The following is a 20,390-nucleotide window of genomic DNA, read 5'->3' on the forward strand; positions in this document are numbered from 1 at the left end:
ACTCTTTAAAGTTTGTCCATGAAACTTTGCAAGCTTGTATTTTCCCAAGTTTCTTGGGCCCAAATGGTGATCTCCCACTGCGATGTTTTTTTTTTTCCATATTATTAACTGCAGTATTTAGCATAATCAGAACAAATTCATCCCAATGACAAAAATAAATAACTTATTTTGAAATGTAAAAGGAAAGCGTACAAAGTAGGCATCAAAACCCCTGCCTTGTTCTCCAGAGGGACAAAACCAATATGATACATGTGAATGTGTTTTAAAATCAATAAATTATATATTTATTTGGGGGGAAATTGGCTCACACAGGGTCGGGCACTTGCAAGTCTGAAGTCTGTAGGGCAGGCCAGCAGGCTAGAAACTCAGGCAGGAATTTATGCTGCAGTCTTGAGAAAGAATATTTTCTTCTCTGGGAAACCTCAGTTTTTACCTCTAAGGCCTTCTACTGATTGAAGGGCCACCCACTTTATCCAGAGTAACCTACCAAAAGTCAACTGGTTGTAGGTATTACTCATATCTATGAAATACCTTCACGGGATCATGTGAATTAGTGGTCTATTAAATAACTGGGTACCATAGCCTAGCCAAGTTGATGTGTGAAACCAACCATCACAGGCCCTTTTGCTTTTGCTGAGTTGCTGGGTGTGCTGCACGGGAGCAGCCACTATGCTTGTCTTCTTCAACACCCTGTCCCTACTGAGCAGTAGAGTCCAAGGCACAGATCATGCATAGGAGAGACTCAGAAATAGATATTAAATAAAGGGATGTCTCTGGGCATGGATTCTGCCATCAGAAAACCTGGGTTCAAATCTCAGCTCCTACAGTTAATTACTGCTGTAGCCTTGGGAAAGTTACTTCTTAATCTCTCCAAGCTTCAGTATATGCATATGGTGATAAAATTACCTATGCCTCTGGGTTATTGTGGAAATTAAGTTTTTACACAGAAAATGTTCTGTCCATGCCTGGCAGAGTTTGTGCTCAACAAATGATACCTATTCCATATAATAATATTTATGATCTTTGTCCACCAGCTAGAATTATTTATTTCTTTTTAAGCAAAAATTTGGAGTGGGCAGTGAGGCTTATGCATATATATAACAAATGCTAGAGGATTTTGTAGACCATATGCCGATTTCCAGTGTTCCCAATACGATTTAATCTACTCAACACTCAGAAGAGACAGGAATTTATATTATTCTGGCATAAATTTATCAGTAGCTAATTTAGAAGCTAAACATTGGATTCTTGCTTTGCTCCTTTGCCTTAATTGTATATCTTGGTGTTCAGAATAAGGAAATAGCACCAGCAGTTTGAAATCATTGGAGAATGAAGTATGTTTGTCAAAATCCATAAAGAATGTTCAATTATGCAATCAGTTCCACTGAAAAGGCCTGTGTTGATTATATGTTAATTAGAATACCTTCTACTCTTCTCGAATGGTCTGTACAATCAATGTTTTACTTCCTCATGTCTCAAAGCGCATAATTTGTGGTTTTGTGAAGTAGATAGTACCAAATCTTGCTCTATAGCTAGTTCCCCAGAGAAGCTTATAGCTGTGCTGGAAAAAAAAAAAAGGAAAGAAAACATAAGGTACATTGCTTGAACTATATACTGGATATCGCAGAACTTTTTAAACCTTATCATCAAAACTCAATGGTATAACTAACATACTCTTTCAAAGAAATGTTCCAGGTTTAAAAATTAAAGCAAAACAAAAATCAGAGTCAAAGAAATTATCTTTCATTACTACTTTCTTATCCTTCATTCTCCAAATTACCTACCAAAGTTTTACAAATTAAAAAAAACACAAAAGTGACAATTATTTAGTGAAATAAAACCAAAAGAAAAATTGTAAAATTAATGTATTCTAAAGAGAACACTGGAGAGATTATATTTTTTTCTATCACTAGAAAATTATAAAATATACAAAACTTAGATTTATTTCAACAAAAATATGAATGTCTATTGAATGCAAGCAGTGTGCTTTATAAACTGTGGCCTTACTGACATACATAAGATATGGTCTCTAACCTTGAAGCACTTTCAGTCTACACAATGAAATAATAGTATATAAATATCTGAAATAATTTAAGGCAAAGTGAAATGTGTGACAAGAATACAAAGGAAAGCTCTCCTAAGGAGGTATCAGAGAAGGGTTCATAAGAGAGTTGGAATTGTGAGTTAACCACTAAAGCATTAAGCAGACTTTTAAGGCATCAAGGAGGAGGAAATGAACAAGTCATCAAAATGTGAAACTTCAGGGACCAGCAATGGGTCAAGCATGGACAGAATGGGTAGAAATGAGACAGGTGTGTCAACAGGTAAGACTTGAATAGAACACTAAGGGGACTGCCTGGATTTGAAATTTTATTGGTCAAGCACTTATACAATATATGCCAGGCTTTCTTTTAAGAACTTTACAACTATTTACTCATTTGCCATCCATAACGTCCCCATGACATAAGTAGTAATATTTCCATTTTATCAACTAGGAAATTGAAGCAAAGAAAGATTAAGTAAATTGGTCAATGTCTCACAGCTGATATGTGGCAAAGCTGGGACTTGAACCCACGAAGTCTGTCTCTTTGCCACCACAAAGCACATTGCTGTCTTTTGAAAGCAAAGACTTTGTTTTGTTTACTGCTCTACCATTTCCCCAGCATCTAGAATGCTCCATGGCTCAATATTTAATAAATTAATGAATTCTTGCTATAGTAATAGAAGGTGGTGGTTCAGTATCTCTTTCTCCTATTCAGTAACCAGTGAAAATTTATAAAGATAAAAAGTAAAAGTTTGCTTTTATTCAATCACTGTATACTATTCCTTTTGAGAGTATCAGTTAGCTCCTGGTTTTTTTAAATCTATCTGCATGATACCATTTTCCATTAAAAATTGTTGTAAACTCAGCAGTAAATACTAAATATTAAATACTTGACTGCTTTCTTATGGTCATGTGCTGAGTTTAGCAGATGAATCAAAAGAAATCTTGTCTCTAAAATTTCCTCCTTTTTGTTCTCTGTGGGAAATAATAAAATTATATTGGATGAGGAATGTTAGCTAAATCAAACTGAGCAAGCTTATATTGATGAAGGACACAAGCTAGACACTGTACTGGGCCATGAGAATAAAGACCTGTCTTGCTACACCCAAGGGTCACAGTCCAGCCAAAGGAGATAGATTTGTAAATTAGAAGGCACAAAAGTATTATTTGGGCATAGCAGGAGATAGAATGATATGTTTGGAGATTTGCATGAAGAGGGAGAAGTGACAGAAAAGGCTTGTGAAGAAGGTGACGTTAAGTGTCTTAAGAGATTAGTGGGGAATTTTGATGCCAACCCAGGTATAAGGACAAAGCAGGCGAAAGGGGTTCTGGTGGTGGAGGTGAGTAGAGTAGGTGCCCAGTTTACAGACAGAGCAAAAAAGCATTAGAAATGGAAACGTGACATTTTGTGAATTTTTGTACAATTTGGTCTTTCATGGGCAAAAACAAACAAACAAACAACTATTAATTTGTGAGATTCCAATTTCTTATTAGCTTCATAAGTTACCACAAGGTTATTGAAGGCTCAGGCTACATATGTGTAAAAATTGCTGATAGAAAGTAAAATCCCATGTTATCATTTTATAGGCAGTTTAAAATGTTTTTTATTTTTTTTATTTGTATTATATATGGTTTGGAGCTATGAACCCCAGAAAACCATGTTTTTAAACTGAGTCCATTCCTGTGAGTATGAATTCTTATAAAAAGGACTTTTGGGTGAATTTACATCTGTTACGTGTGACCCAGCTGAATCAGGATAGGTCTTAATCTCTGTTACCAAAGGACTTATAGGAGCAACCACAGCAGTGGAACCTGGAAGAAAAGGGAGAGGCCAGGAAAGGTCACCATTGCATGGCCATGGGTCAGAAAAACCGAGGACTAAGGATTGTTGGCAGCCAGCCCCAGGATGCCACAGTCTTCTGGGAGAAAGCATTACCTTTATGATACCTTGATTTTGGACTCCTCCTAGCCTCAAAACCATAAGCCAATAAATTCCCATTGTTTAAGCCAACCCACTGCGTACTATTCGATTTGGCAGCCAGGAAACTAAAACATTCTGAAAATATAAAATTATAGTTTCGTTTAACTTCTCCGTCTTAGAATTGCCACTTTGGTACAGTTTTTGGAAAGCAACCAAATTTCTGCAAATACTGTTAAATTTTTGCTGAAATTCAGGTTTGTTTTCATCTCAGATACATTTTCTTTAAAGCTGATCATTCTTACCATTTACAACGTATATTTAAAATGTATCCAACGAGTTTATTTGCGGGTAAAATTTACATAGATACTTTGCGGTCTTCCATGTATCTTGGCCAAGACATCCAGATTTTTCTATTAAGAAAATTTCACATACCAAAACATCTTACGTTTTCTGCTCTCGAGAATTCCTGCTTTTGTATCATGCTTTACAGTTTATTTTACTTATATCTTTTGATCCTAGCAGTAGTTCTGTGCATTAAACAAAGGATGGCTATTTCAGAATTCATGTATGAATTTCTGATTCTCGTTACCCACTCTTCAAATAGGCAGCTATGGATAGCTGTTAAGAGCATGTAACTCCAAAAAAAGGTGTTAATGTACTATGCGCAATTATTGATAAAGTAATATAATAACAACAAGAGCAATGGATGAGTCATGTGACCAGAGTTTCTAATCAATCACCTTCCCTTTATCACCTGGATGTAGAGCTTGGACAAATTACCAGACATTGCTGGGTCTCAATACATCATATCTGAAAATGAGCTGGAAGGGAAATCACTAAATCATCTTCAAGTTCCCTTCTAGCTCAAAGTTCTGAGATTTATGAACTCAGAATATAAACTCAAATTTAAACATTGATAGAAGGATTTGTAAAAACAGAGAAATATTTTTTAAAAACTCAAATGTAAGCAAAGATGAATAAATAGAACCATTAAAAGAACCCATCAGAAGATTTTGGGAAAGGATGAAGGTTCAAGTCCTTGGTCACCAATGGAATGCGTTTGGACACGACATCCTGGACATTCTGCAAATGAGCATGTCTTCATGTGGAATGTGCTGAAAGCTAGTTTCATATTGTATTAGTTAGGGTTCTCTAGATAAACAGAATCAACAGGGAACACTTGCAAATATAAAATTTATAAAAGTGTCTCACGTGACCGCAGGAACACAGAGTCCAAATCCACAGGGCAGGCTGTGAAGTCAACGATTCCGATGGAGGGCCTGGATGAACTCCGCAGGAGAGGCTCGCCAGCCGAAGCAGGAAGGGGGCCTGTCTTCTCTGAGTCCTCCTTAAAAGGTTTCCTGTGATTAGATTAAGCATCACTTATTGTAGAAGACACTCCCCTTTGGCTGATTACAAATGGAATCAGCTGTGGATGCAGCTGACGTGCTCATGACCTAATCCTATGAAATGTCCTCATTGTAACAGACAGGCCAGTACTTGCCCAATCAGATAAACAGCTACCAGAACTTGGCCGAGTTGACACATGTCCCTAACCATGACAGATATCCACATTTTGGTACCTTTTGACATAAGTGGTCTGAAGTTTACCTTGTGAAGGCAGATACTCCATTTAAATAATCTGCTTCTGTTAGAAACTTGATGTTCCTTAATTGAACTAAGTAGAAGTTTCCTTCTAAAAATGTTAAAGGAGGATCAAAAGAATGATTGTCATTTATTATAGATAAAAGGGAACAAAGTTGTGCTGGCTAGGAAATGTTTTTGGTTTTGTTTTTATTAGTATTTTCTAAGTCATATACCTATGAAATTTGGAGTGAAAAATAAATTTATCGAAGCCATTTTTAGAAAACAATAATTGTAAACAAATGTTAATATTATAAAGTATATATTCATTTTCTTTTGAAATCTCTCAGATGTAAAGTCACCTGTATCCCTTAAAAATTATTGGTAATCCATTGTTTTCTTATGTACTGAGTTATAAACTAGATAACTGATCTGAACTCAGAGGTAAGATTTATTGCCCTGATGGTACATTTTCTAGGAAAATACAAAGATTTCTTTTACACAATCATAGATCAAAGACTAAATTTTATTGCCAGTTCCTCAGGATATCAGTAGTTCCTTTTCTGCAAATCTGTGCTCCCATTTGGAAAAGTTCTTAGCTGCTTCTTATTATCTGCACTGCCACCAATTTCTACTCTTTAAATAATTCCCAAGTAAGGACCAATGCACATAAACCCTGCCTATCAAACCCTGCTCCTGGAAGTAAAAATATTCTAATCAGGGCTCATGTTCACAATATTTCCTAGAAAGTTGCCTGTTTTCCAGTACAAAGATCATTATGTGAGGAAGCTATGGATCTCTCTAACCATCCATTTCTATAAATTACATACAGCTTGCAGAAGAGTTCCAAAAACCCAAAGCTTAATTTATTTATCTCAGAGTGTATTTATTTGATAATTGTATTAGTTCTATTTCCTTTAAGTGAAATAGAATACTGTGATTGAGTAATTCTTTGAGGACTTAAACTGTATATTACTAATTTTTGTACCCTAGGCATCTAGTAGGTGTTAGTAAATCTTCATTGAATAAACTAAAAATCTCATTGGTTTCCAACCAACAATTGCACACACTTCATATTGCAGAATAATATGAGAGGTACTAGAGGCATAAAAGGGTCCTTCTCTTCTTTCTGTAAATGTTTTCAAGAAACATTATAGTTTCTGAACTAAAGTCTTCTGAACCTTACTTTACTCAGTGCTGACATCTTAAACAAATTTATGGATGTGATTTTTGCAGTATGTCGTAGAGATAATTTGTCTATGGTCATTTCCTAGGCATCACTGAATAGCTATCCTGTAATAAAAGTCCATCATTATTATATTGAATCAGACTTAAATGCAGAATGTATGTCGTATCCTATTATAGAATGAATTTAAATACCTGATTAAATCCTACTAACTCAATTTCAAATGACATTTCATGCTCCTAGTCTCTGATTAGCCCCCCACTCCCACCCTGCCATGGTGAATCCCTTTCTTTGGCTTCTAAACATATTCATTAATTCTACATTGTTATATTAGTTTCCAAAAATGTAGAGTATTTATGTGTTTATATTAACTGCAGTTATTTAACAATTTTAAATTGTGAAATAGTGAAGCTAATTTAAATATATTGAATTTATCATGCCTGAACTGCATTTTAAGAATCAGTCTGTACTTCTAACTTAATTGCCCACTAACAGCTTTTCCTTCTCAGAATTTTTTGGATTCCAGCTGCTTTTAACTCAGTCCAAGGCTGAAGGAAGGAGTGAAGTTTTTAGCTTCATTTTAGGGGAGCTGGTAAAAATAAAGTTGAAGTATGGTAATTATGTTTCATTAGAAGAAGATATGGAATGTAAGGAATCCCAAGATTAACTCAGTTTCTCCAAGTTGTCAAAGTATGGTCCTAGATCGGTAGCGTCATTGGCAACACCTGGTAATTCTCAGGCCCCACCCACACCTACTGAATGAGAAATTCTGGGAGTGGGCATCTGCAATCTGTGGGTTCACCAGCCTTCCAGGTGATTTAAATGTATGATCAAGGTTGAGAAGCACTGTGTTAGGCTATCCCTTGATGTGAAGAATTTTCTAAGTGCTAAAACAATTAAGAATAGCATCTCATCCCAGGGAAGTCCAGGTAAAACAATTACAATCCAAATTTCAGTTAACTTAAAAAGAAGCTCAACATGGATTTCAATGTCAGAAATGCTTGGTCTTGCATCCCAATGAACAGTTACTTGAGCAACTCATGTGAGCCTTTGATTCCACATCTGTAGATCTGTAGAAGGGCAGATCCCTTCCCTTCCCGGGAGGCTGGTTGTCATGTTCTTCGTGCAGGGCTGACCCTTATAGAGATTGACAGGTGAGGTTTTTGCTGGTTTTTTGGTGAGAATTAGAAACAGTATATGAAAATCAAAAGCCAGAGATAATTTCTACCACTTCACTAATGAGGCTTAAGATTTAGGGCCAACACTTACTTGCACAGGTCCCTTCTAAATAATACTGAGCTTTGAACGTAATTTTGTATTTGAAGTTTGTATTCTTGTTTCTTAGGAGAACCCTCGAATTGTTTAAGCTTCAGGCTCTGCAAAATCTGAACACACCCTGGCAAAGTGTAATGACTTCCACATGGTAGAGGTAAAAATTAGTTATTTCAGTATTGAGTCTATTCACACTATTCCTGCTGCTTTGTCATTTGCATTTGAATTCTGAATTATACTCTGGAACAATTGACCATCATAGTGTATAAGCCATGTCATGGGTGCACAGTACAAATTTATGGATGACAATGAGGTTGAAATGTATTTAGGAAACAAAACCTTAAGTGCCGAGGGGTGCAATTTCTCACAAAGCCCGAGTCTGCTGGCTTGTCAGGTCAGGAGATTTCAACTTCTCCATTTACGTTTATCTAATACCCAGCAAGCAAAGTGTATGGAGAGTTGGGCTTTCTTTTCTGAAATGCAAAAAAAAAAGGAAAAGGAAAGAAACTTTTCAAACCAAGTGAAGTTGCTTAAGATTCAAATGACAATTCTCTAAAGTCAGATCGCATTCTTTGCCCTCTCTTTGACAATGATTATAGTAATTGAACAGAATATAGTCTTCATTGAAGTGCATGAATGTAGACACTTAAGGTTATTTTTTCAAAGCAGCACACAGAAACTTAGTCATGTGTCTCCTGTTAATACAGTGGTGTCATGCAATGAAGTGCCTTTGCTCGTTGGTTTGAAAATGAATCCCATGGCATTAATGCAAGTATCCTGCAGCACCATCAATTATCCCATTTTCTATTACTTCTTTTCCATTGATTTCATTCCAGAATTTAGTTATCTGAGCAGTGGTTTTTTTTGTTTGTTTTTTGAGTTTAAAGATAGTAGTGCCAGTATTTTCAGTATTTATCAAGTGCTGCCTAGATCTTTTTGGTTGAAATGTTGGTTAGGGAAATTACTGTTAGGTTCACTCGCCACCCTAGTAAGGGAATTTTAATACCTTCTGAGGATACAGACATTTATATAATCTAACTCTATGGCACTGACGTACAGTGTATGTAGTGTATTTATGATTGAACAGAAAGTTTCAAACAGCAGCCTGTGAAATTGGATTTTAGATGTAATGTACCATAAATAAGTGCTATAAAGATTGCCTTTAATGCTATAAATCAGATTTTATTGGTTTCAGCTATCTCATTCTGGTTATTGTATTACCCACAAAATCAGAGGAAATCAAAGAGCTGGAATATTTTTTATTTTAATATCCCATATTCTACAGTAATGGCACATGCACCCTTATAGTTTCCTTTTTGGGTAGGTTGGACAAGGTTGACAGGTGGCAGGCCCCAGCAACTTATCAGTGGCAGGATTGGTGTAAACAGCCCAACGTTTGGACTTGAATAATTTTAAATCAGTTTGTGAAATAGTAGAATTGGCAGATCCCTTCCCTTCCTGGGAAGCTGGTTGTCATGTTCTTCGTTCAGGGCTGACACTTGTAGAGATTGGCAGGTGAGGTGCACTTTGCATCATCTGCAAGGTTTACAGAGTTTGGTGATGAAGGCTATCCCTTGGAGGTGGAGGGTGCCCATGCATGACCTTTCTGAGTTATTTAAAGCACTGGAAACTGCTGCTATAAAATAAAATGTCTCCTAAGTAATCTCCCAGTGTTTGATTCAGAGCCCCTACACATTCTGATATTAAAAAAAACAAATTTCCTCTTCTGCATATTGTTATTTTTCAAATGCTTAAAAAAGCATACAAATGGACTAGTAAAGCCCAGAAGGCAGTGAAAATCTGAAGATGAACTAGTTAAGGAACTGAACAAATTCCAAGCTGTTTAAAATCCAGTTTGGGGATTTTATAAAAATAGTTTTGAACTCAGTGTTCATTTACTCAAGTACTCTGAATTGGAGATGCTCTAAGGAGCCCACACTCAAGTCTTATTTGTATGACTTTCATTTTATCGTTCAAAGTTGAAACTATATAGCCTAAAAACAGCAGGAGGGACTGCAGGGCTTCCTAAGACTGATAATGTCAGAAAGCCACAGCTTCATTAAGCTCCTTTTTTAAAAAAGTGGCATTATACCATATATGTTCTCATTAGTTCCCCCATTTGAAAAATAACTATACCCAGGAACTAGAGAATGCCTTGCAACATTGTGTTTTATCTTGATTCCAAACAAATTTAATTCCCTTAAGTGTCCAAGTGATCTTTAACCTGCTGGAGATGACTGCAATATACAACATTAATATTTCTAATATGCTACATCTGGGTTGAACAATTATTTTAAAACAGAGAATCTTCTTGATGCCTCCTTTACTGGCTGTGAACTAAGCTGGAAGAACTGAGAAGATTATGCTGATCAGGGCTTGGCATTTATGACTGCAGTTCACTGCTGAAAATACAGCTAAGGAGCTCAGTCCTAGACCTGGGAGGAACTGAACCACAGGGTGTGCTCTGGCACTTGTTTTAGGCAGTGGTTACTTTTGGGGAGCCCCTTGTGCCATCTGTATTGGACAAAAAACTGTCCCTGTCTGGAAGTGTACGCGGAGCTCCAAAAGGAACAAATGGGCTTTTAAAAGGCACTTCTGACACTACAGTTCCATGTTTTTAATGGAATACAAGGGAACCTCTTTCCCCTCTCCAAGACTGGACTTCTTCATCACCAGTAAAAACCCTCCCTATTGAGTTTCAGATCTTTCTGCCCTTTTGTGTTTCTCTCTATATGACTCTCTTTAGGCAATTACTATAAATAGGCTTATATTTTGGTAGATTTGGTTTATCTTGTCTTTTTTCTTAGTCCAATTGAACTAAGATTTCCAGAAACCAGCTCACATTCAACAAAGTCAGCTTTATTGATCCATTGCAGTGAGTGAGATCACATACCAGGGGAACTGTGAGGTGTCTCACCAAACAAGGAAAAAATAGAGGTTATTAAAAGTTTTTGAAGAATGATGTAGTTCAGCTAAAATTTAAATAAGGCAGTGTGCTGATTGGCCCAAAGCAAAGCAGGGCTGTATACAACATCAGATCTGGACTGCAAAATGGGACGAAGGTCCTATTTCCTTGGAGACTACAAAATTAGGATGCATATACAATGTTGTGTCTGGAACCCACTAAATGAAACTGTACCTCATGTGGCTTTTTGTGTCAAAGTGACTTAGATCCTTTAGTTAAGAGTAGGATGTTTAATTTTATTGGAATAATTGCCAAAAAATGTTTTAAATAGTTAAATAGTTTGGAGAACAAAGTATCTCGGGGAACAAAATAGCAGTAGCCACCCAAAGAAGGAATCATTTTGCCACTTTACATATGTAGTGTGTATTTAGGAGAAATATTGTTTCCTGCTAATGTTTCAGTTGTCTTTATCTGTGTCTGTTATTCTAATCTGATGAATAACCAGACATGTATTTTTTTCTTTTTTACTTTCTTAGAGTAAGCTAATTTTACTTCCTTAATTATATTATTTAGGAAAACTTTCATTGCAAGGAACAAAATACTTAGTATGAATAGAATTAGTTAAGAAAACATGTAGGCTCAGTACAGAAAGTTCAGGAAGACAAAGGGCTTCAGGCAAGATTTGATCAAGCATCCTAAAATAATCACTAAATACTTTATTTTTGTCTCAACCCATGTATCTCCATAGTGTCTGCTTTGTTCACGTCTCAAATATAGCTTCTTTTGGCATTCATAATGATTAACTGTTGAACTTCATTGTTCTAAACTCTATATCTCTTAATCTTTCATATTTTACATATATTTTCTTAGCCCTTCTTTCTTATTAATTTTATCATATCTATCAGTTCATTATTTCTGTGTTCAGTGAGTCTTATTTGTAGTTTAATCTGTCTCCTGGGCTTTAAATTTCAACTATTTTGTTCCTAGAAGTTCTAGGTGGTTATATTTTATGTCTGTCAGATTTTATGATAGTACTCATTCTTTCTGCATATTTTCAGTTTCTCTTTTTAGGTCTTCAGTGATTTTGAAATACTTCATTTTTATTCTCTATTTAATCATTCCATTATCTGAAATCTAGAGATTTCTGCCTATTTGTTTTTTCTGTTGGTGCTCACTGAGATTTTTTCATTTTTATTTGGTAATATTGGATCATGGACTTACTTCCTTTGGGGCTTTATTCATTAGAAAACTGTGCAGCCTGGATTGAGTATTGGGAGGAGGTGGGGCAGAAATCAGCATCGCTGGTTGTTCTAGTTTGCTAGCTGCTGGAATGCAATATACCAGAAATGAAACAGCTTTTAAAAAGGGGAATTTAATGAGTTGCTAGTTTATAGTTCCAAGGCCGAAAAAATGTCCCAATTAAAACAAGTCTATAGAAATGTCCAATCTAAGGCATCCAGGCAAAGATACCTTGGTTCACAAAGGCTGATGAAGTTCAGAGTTTCTCTCTCAAGTGAGAAGACACATTGCGAACACAGTCAGGGCTTCTCTCTCAGCTGGAAGGGCACATGGTGAAACAGCATCATCTGCTAGCTTTCTCTCCTGGCTTTCGATTTCATGAAGTTCCTCGGGAGGCGTTTTCCTTCTTCATCTCCAAACGTCGCTGGCTCGTGAACTCTCTGCTTCAGCATTCTCTGCAGCATTCTCTGCTCTCTCCAAATCTCACTCCTTCTCCAAAATGTTTCCTCTTTTATAGGACTCCAGTAAACCAATGAAGACCCACCCAAATGCGTGAAGACATGTCGTCACCTAATCCAGTTTAACAACCACTCTTGACTAAATCACATCATCCAGGGAGATGATCTGATTACAGTTTCAAACATATAGTATTGAATAGGGAATGGGATTTTGATTAAAACATTGCTTTTCTAGGGGACATACATCCATTCAAACCAGCACACTGGTCGAGAATATTGTATGTTAAAATTTCAGTTTGAGGTTTTCCATCATGCAATAAAATAGTAAAAATTCAGATTCTAAATCCATGAGTGTTGCTGTAAGTATGTATTCTCAGAGAAACATTTTGGTTACTTCTTTTATATGGTCTCTAAACTTTTTATTGTGATAACATATATACAACTGAAAATGTCTGCTTTTAACCACTTTAAAAGGGTACAGTTCAGCGTATTAATTACATTTATAATATTGTGATGCCATTACCAACATCCTTTGCCCACACATTTTTATCACCTCAAACAAAAATTCTCTCAGAGAAAATTAATTCCCCCATTCTCCAGTATACCTCCCTGTGCTGGGGTGGAATACATGTATATATTATTTTTCAGAGGGTTAGGTCTTAAGCATTCTATGTGATTCCAGTTATAACTCTGTGACTTTATCTCCTGTCCCTACTTTATCTTCTGTCTTGGTTACAAAGATGGACAACCAATTTCTAGTACCTGCCCAGCTTTCCCTTTATGCTCTGGTCTTCACTTCCATTTTAATTTTGTTCCAAGGAAGCATCCCATACTTTCCTTTGAGTTCAGCTATTCATCTAAAAGTATGCTTGATATATTTTTTGTGGAAAATTTCTAAGCATTCTCTAGGGGGTGGATTTATAAGTTTTAGTTAACTTATTACCAGAAAGTCTGTTCCTGTCCTGCTTGGGCTTCAACTTATAGCTGGTTCCCCAGGTGTCACAAGGTGACTTCAGGAGCTTCTAGAGGCAAGGATGGGTTGCCAGTCTTACTGAAGTCCAATAAATAGGTGAGTGCCTCTCTGTGTAGCTCTTTCAGGAGACCTAGGAAGATTAATTCCCCTAGATGCACCTGATAAACCTTTTCTTGTATCTCTTTGGCTCAAATTTCATTAATTACTTTTAACCAAACACTATAGCTAGAGATTAGAAGATGTTGTTTGACTTAACCAATCACACCTCACCCCAGATGCTGAGTGAGGTTGCCCTTCCCAGAAGCAAATAAGTTGCATGGATGAGGGATGGAAATCCAAATGAAAAGCAGAATACTCTTACAACCAAGCAGCACTGAGTTGGGCAATCAAAAGTAGCCAATGTCATACATTTGCTCACTGTCTTATATATTCTCCAAATATTTATTTAGTGCCTGTTTTGTTCCATGATGGAAAATAACACTTTACTTTATTTTGGAGATTTACATATTTTATTTTCCTTACTCAAGAAGATCTCCTCTCAACTAAATATCTACTTTTGGTTTAATTTACAGGACTCATGAAAGATTACAGAAACAGTGGCATTTTTGGTATAATTTGCATTTATTTTTATCGTGACATTTCAAAAATACAAAGATATATGTAGTATATATATGCATTTGTATAAAATACCTGCACAGCTTAAAGAATAATAATATATTTAAGTATTAAAGTATTATAAACTTATAAATAATAATGACAGATTAAAACCTGTGTACCATCCATCACCCAGTTTAGGAATGCCTTAGAAGTTCTCCCATGCTTCCTTCAGAGTTAACAATTCTGATTTTTTGTATTGTTAATAGCATTGTATTTCTTTATACCTTCACATATATATGTAACCATAAAAATATGCTTGGGGGCTTCATATAAATTTCATAATTTGATAGTTTTAACTTGTTTTTATTTGCTCATTATTGTTACTAAGATTCACCCATCCTGATGTGTGAAGCTGGTGTATTAATTCATTTTCACAACCATTAAATATTCCTTTAAAGGAATATAACACAATTTTTGGCTATCCTATTATTAACTTACATTAGATTGTTTTCAGTTTTGATGATTAAACAATGGATCTGTGGACAATTCTGAACAAAATCTTTTTACTAATGTACAGAAGTTTTAGGGAATGGAATTGATAGGTTGTAAATCATGTGCATGTCCAATGTTACAAGGTATAGCAAACCTTTTTCAGAATGGATGTCAATTTATATTCCCAACAGCACCGTATGAAAGTTTCTGTAGCTCCATATTTTTTCCAATGCTCAAAGTTTCTGTAGGTCTGTATTATTTCCGATGCTCAATTTATTTTTAGATTTTTCCAGTTTCATCTTAATTTTGCCAAGTTAGTATTTACCATTTAGATATTAAATGAACTATCATATTTTAAATTTATATTTTCCTGATACTAAATCTGAACATATTTTTATGTTTATAAGCCTTTTTGTTTATCTTATTTTGTAAAATGCATATCTCTTACTTTTCTCCAATTTTGCATTCTGCTTATAAAGTTTTAAGATTTTTAGGTTTGCATTCTGCTTATAGCGTTTTAACTTTTTTAGGTATTCTGGTTCCTAATTTTTGGTAAAGTACATGGACTGCAAAGAGCTTATCTCAATTTCTGCTAGTTTTTTTACTTTCTTTATGTAAAAAGAAATTAATTCTTTGCATGAAGAAAAGTGATTAATTTTAGCTTAGTAAAGTTTATCAGAATTTTCCTTTATGTTATACTATTTTTGTATCTTGTCTACACATAATTCCATGTAGCAGTTTTATAAAATAGTCTTCTATGTTGTCTTCTGATACATCTAGAATTTATTTTTTGTGTGAGGTAGGGCGTCCAATTTCATCATCATAATGTGGAAAACAGATTCTCCGGTACATGAGGAGTCTAACCTTTCTCTACAGCTCTGAAAACAAGTACTTGTTTCATATATGTGCGGGTCTCAATTCTGCTCCATTCATTTACTTATGTGTCCTTGAATCAGTACCTTACAGTCTTATAATGCTGATATCTTTTAAGACAAATAGTCTAACCTCATTTTCTTTTTCAAATATATCTTGGCTGTTCTTGATCATTTAATATTCATATGAATTTTAGAATCTATTATCTATAAATTAATTTGGGAAGAACTGTTGTTTTTGTAATATTGGGTCTTACTATTCATGAAATTGGTATTGTTTTTTGGTTTGTTTGCAAATCCTTATTTTTTGTTTAAAATTAATAATTTTCTACACAGAGTTATTGCATGTCAGTGGTTAAGTTTATTCCTAAATTTTTAATGTGATTTATTGCTGCCCTGTATGTATGGTATGTTTTAAAAATTACTTTTCTTATCTGATTGTTGCTGGAGTATGAAAATGCAGTTTAATTTGGAATATTTGTCTTGTATCCAAGAGTTTTGCTAAAATCTCATTAATGATTATTTTTCTGTCCTTTTTTTGTTCTATGAATTGATTCATATTTCATAAATAAGGGTAGTTTTGTTTCTCCATTCTTATTTTTGTAATTAATGTTTATTGTTTTTATTTTCTTACTCCACTGGCAGGGTCCTCTCATCCAATTTGAAAAGAAAGGATTGTAGAAGACATACTTGTCCCATTTTTAGCCTCCAAGTTAATTATTTCAAAATATTATATTTATTGTGTATGTGTTTGGAGAGATCCTTTAACAAGCAAAGGAAGCTAATAGCATTTCATGTTATTAATACTTTCTGCAATTTTTTTGTTTTGATTTAATAATAATTGTATGTTAATTCTTCATGCTTAGTTATGTTGAATACCATTTTTCATACGATGCTAGATTTTATTTGCTACTATTTTGTTTAGGAATTTTGGAACTGTATCAGTGAGTTGTATCAGTCCACTGTTTTATTATTTTATACTCATCTCTATTTTTTGTCTGTTTTAAGGGTAGACTAGTCACATAAAATGAGAGAGTATGTAATTTTTCTATTCTCTGAAAAAGTTTTTGTATTTCTGTATTATTTTTTATTCCTTCAATGTTTAGTAAACTTCTCTAATTTTATTTGGACATGATGTTTACTTTGTGAAGAGATTTTTAACTATGGGTTCAATTGTGTTATAGATCTCTTTAGGTTTTCTAATTTTTCTTGAGTCAGTTTTTTTAATTTGTATGTTCTAAAAATTTAGTCACTGCATCTGTGATTTCAAATGTATTGGCAGAAAATTGTTTGTAATACCCTTTCATTATCATTTAAATCTCTCTGAAGCTCTGTCTTATTTTTGATTCCTACTATTATTTGTACTATATCTCTCTTCTATCTTAATATTGACAGCTCTTTGCTTTTTTTGTGTTTTCAAAGAAATTACTTTTGGCATTTTGATCCTCCCCATTGTTCGTTTGAGTTCTCTCCCTTTAATTATTGTTCTTCATTAGTGCTTACATTCTACTTTGTTTGAGTTTGTTCTGTTGTTCTTTCTCTAACTTTTTTTTTTTTTTTTTTGTGGGCAGGCACCGGGAATCAAACCCGGGTCCTCTGGCATGGCAGGCAAGAATAGATTGCTATTCTTGATTAGATTGCTAATGAGAATGTAAAATGGCATAGCCAGTCTAGGAAACAATCTGGCAGTTTCTTGAGAAACTAAACAAGCAGCCACTATATCACCCAAAAATTGAATTCCTGGGCAAACACCATAGAAATTAAAATTTATATTCATATAAAAAAACTGCACATGAATGTTTTTTCTCTAAATTTTTAAGTTTAATGTGTAGCGTATTAATTTAAAGACTTTCTGCTTTTAATATATGCATATAAGGCTATACATAGCCCTTAGTACTTATTAATTGAATCCCACAAGTTTTAATGTGTAGTTTTTTCCTTATAATTCAGAAATGCACTTAAATTTTTTCACTTTCATATCCTCTACGAGCATGTGTTTTTCAGAAGTATGTTTCTTTTAAATTTTTGAATATATAATTCCTGTCCTAGATATCTTTTTGTTTTTTAGTTTTTAAATTTGTGATATTATGTTTATAGAATATGGTCTATATGACACAAATATTGAGAAATGTATTGAATAGTGTTTTATGACCTCTTATGTGGGCAATTTTCATAAATAGTCCCCATATTTGTTACAGAAAGTTGTATTATTCTTTAGTGCCATGTTTTATATATATATATATCCATTTAGATCAAGTTTATGCCTTCCAAATCTTCAACTTCTGTTTGCCTGATCTATCAATTTCTGAAAAATTATTTACAAATTCCAAAAATCCCACGTGACTTTTGTACTATAAACAAGCTTACTCTAAAATGTGTATGAGACTGCGAAGAAACTAGAATAGCTAAAACAACTATGACACATAAGAATCAAGAGGGAGCAGTCAGTCTGTCCAATTTAATGACATCATTTACCACATTAATTGAGACTGTGTGGTTTTGGCAAAAAATAGAAACATGGATCAATAGAAGAAACTAGGGAACCCAGAAATAGCCTACAAAAATATTCTGTACTGATTTTTGACAAAGTTGTCCAAGAAATTCAATGGAGGAAAGACAACTTTTCAACAAAGGTTGCCATAGTGATTGGATATCTATAGGCAAAGGGCAAAAAAGCCAACTGCCTCATACCTTATACAAAAATTAATTCAAAATGGATTACGTATTTAAATGTGAAACATAAAACCATGTAACTTAATTAAGAACATAGGATAAAATCTTTGCAATTTAGGGTTAGACAACAAGTCCTTCAACATGATACGAAAGGATGAGCTGTAAAAAGAAACCTTGATAAACTGGATTTTATCAAAATAAAAAAATTGTTTTGTTTCTTGATTACTGAAAACAAATACCATGCAATGGGTATGCTTTGTAGTGAGAATCTATTGGCTCACAGCTTTGAAGCTAACAGAAGTCCAAAACTGAGGCCTTCAGTGGGGTGATTCTTTCTCCCCAAAGACTGTGGTGTGGTGGGGTGGCTGTGGACAGTGCTTGGCCTTTGTCTTTTCTGTCACATGGCAATGCACATGGCTGTATATTCTCTTCTCTTCTCTGGGTTCTGATGACTTCTAGCTTCTGACCGCTCCCCTTGGCTACTCTCTCCACCTGACTTTCACTCTGCCTGGAAAGGACTCCAGTAATCTAGATTAAAGCCCAACCTGATTTAGGTGGACCCCACCCTAACTAAAATAACATCTGTAAGAGCTCTAATTTACAATGGGTTCCACACCCCCCAGAATGTGGACCAAGACTAAGAAGTATTCACACTGGGGTACACAATTAAATCCACTGGTCCTGTGAAAGATCCCATTAGTAGGCTGAAATAATAAGATGCAAATTTGGAGAGAATATCTGAAATCACATATCTGTCAAACCAATAATCTGGAATCCATACAGAATCTTCAAAAGTCGAGAGAAAGCAAAAGAAAACCCCAAGTAATTCAACAGAAAATGGGAAAAAGACCTAAAGAGACATTTCGTGGAAGAGGCTATATGGATGGCAAAGGAAAAGATGTTCAACATCATTAATTATTAGGAAAATGTCAAATTAAACACAGTGAGGTATCACAATACACTATCAGATTGGTTAAAAAAAAATTAGTGTCGATACCAAATGTTAGAAAGGATACAAAGAAACTGAATCAGTCATAGATTGCTAATGAGAATGTAAAATGGCATAGCCAGTCTAGGAAACGATCTGGCAGTTTCTTGAGAAACTAAACAAGCAGCCACTATATCACCCAAAAATTGAATTCCTGGGCAAACACCATAGAAATTAAAATTTATATTCATATAAAAAAACTGTACATGAATGTTTATGGCATTTTTATTTGTGATACCCCAAAACTGGAAACAACCCAGATGCCCTTTAGCGTCCCGCTAAAGGTTAAATAAACAACCCAGATGCCCTTTAGCATCCCGCTAAAGGTTAAATAAACCATGGTACGAGTATACTATGGAATAGTACTCAGCAAAAAAAGGAAATGAGCTAGTGATGCATGCAACAACTTGGATGAATCTCTGGAAAATTATGTAGAATGAAAAGGGCAATCCCCAAAGAGTTCATACTGTGCTATTACATTTATATGACACTCTTGGAATGACAAAATTATAGACATGAAGGACAGAATAGTAGTTTCTGGGGGCTAAGTATGTAGGTGCTGGTAGTGGTGAGGTGGAGGCAGGCGGGCAGTGGGTGTAGCTATAATTGACTATAAAAAGGCAACAGGAGGTATTTTTGTAGTGATAGAATTATTCTATGTCTTGACTGTATCAAGATTAGTAAACCATTTATTATATTGTATTATAGCTTTAGAAGATGGTACCATTGGGAAAATTGAGTAAATGGGACATAGTATCTCTTCATATTATTTTTTTTCACAGCATATAAGTCTATAATTAATCAAAATAAAAGTTTAATTATTTTTTTCCAAATGAATAATTCTTTTCCTAGGTATCTTTTGCCTTTGATTTCTAACTAAATTGGTTTATTACTATAGAATACATTGTATACGGTACCAATCTTTTGAAATGTTTGAGACTTGTTTCATGATCTCCCCTGTGGGTAGTTTTCATAAAGAGTTTATATGTTCTTAAAAGGAAGGTTTATTCTGAAGTTGCTTGATGCAATGTTCTCTGTGCCCATTTAATTCAAATTCTTGCTGTCCAAATCTTAATCTCCATACTGTATTTCTTGTTTTCCTGATCTATCAGTTTGTGAGATGTTGTATTAAAGGTGCTCAACATCTTGGTGAATTTATTAATTTTTCATAGTGTAACACTAAATT

The 20,390-nt window shown here is 34.7% G+C and overlaps 1 long non-coding RNA gene across 1 annotated transcript in view; it reads right to left on the reverse strand.

Annotated features, from left to right (window-relative positions):
• Nucleotides 1-511: 511 nt before the first annotated feature.
• The window catches only part of LOC143681483 (uncharacterized), a 72,574-nt gene continuing 52,695 nt past the window's right edge, over nucleotides 512-20,390 (reverse strand). The window contains exons 3-4 of the long non-coding RNA XR_013174672.1: nucleotides 5,178-5,326; nucleotides 512-1,561 (exon numbers count right to left, since the gene is read on the reverse strand). This is a non-coding gene — a long non-coding RNA (uncharacterized LOC143681483). The remainder of the gene's footprint in view (nucleotides 1,562-5,177; nucleotides 5,327-20,390) is intronic.

Source organism: Tamandua tetradactyla, chromosome 4 (assembly GCF_023851605.1).
Source record: "Tamandua tetradactyla isolate mTamTet1 chromosome 4, mTamTet1.pri, whole genome shotgun sequence".
Lineage (NCBI taxonomy): Eukaryota > Metazoa > Chordata > Mammalia > Pilosa > Myrmecophagidae > Tamandua > Tamandua tetradactyla.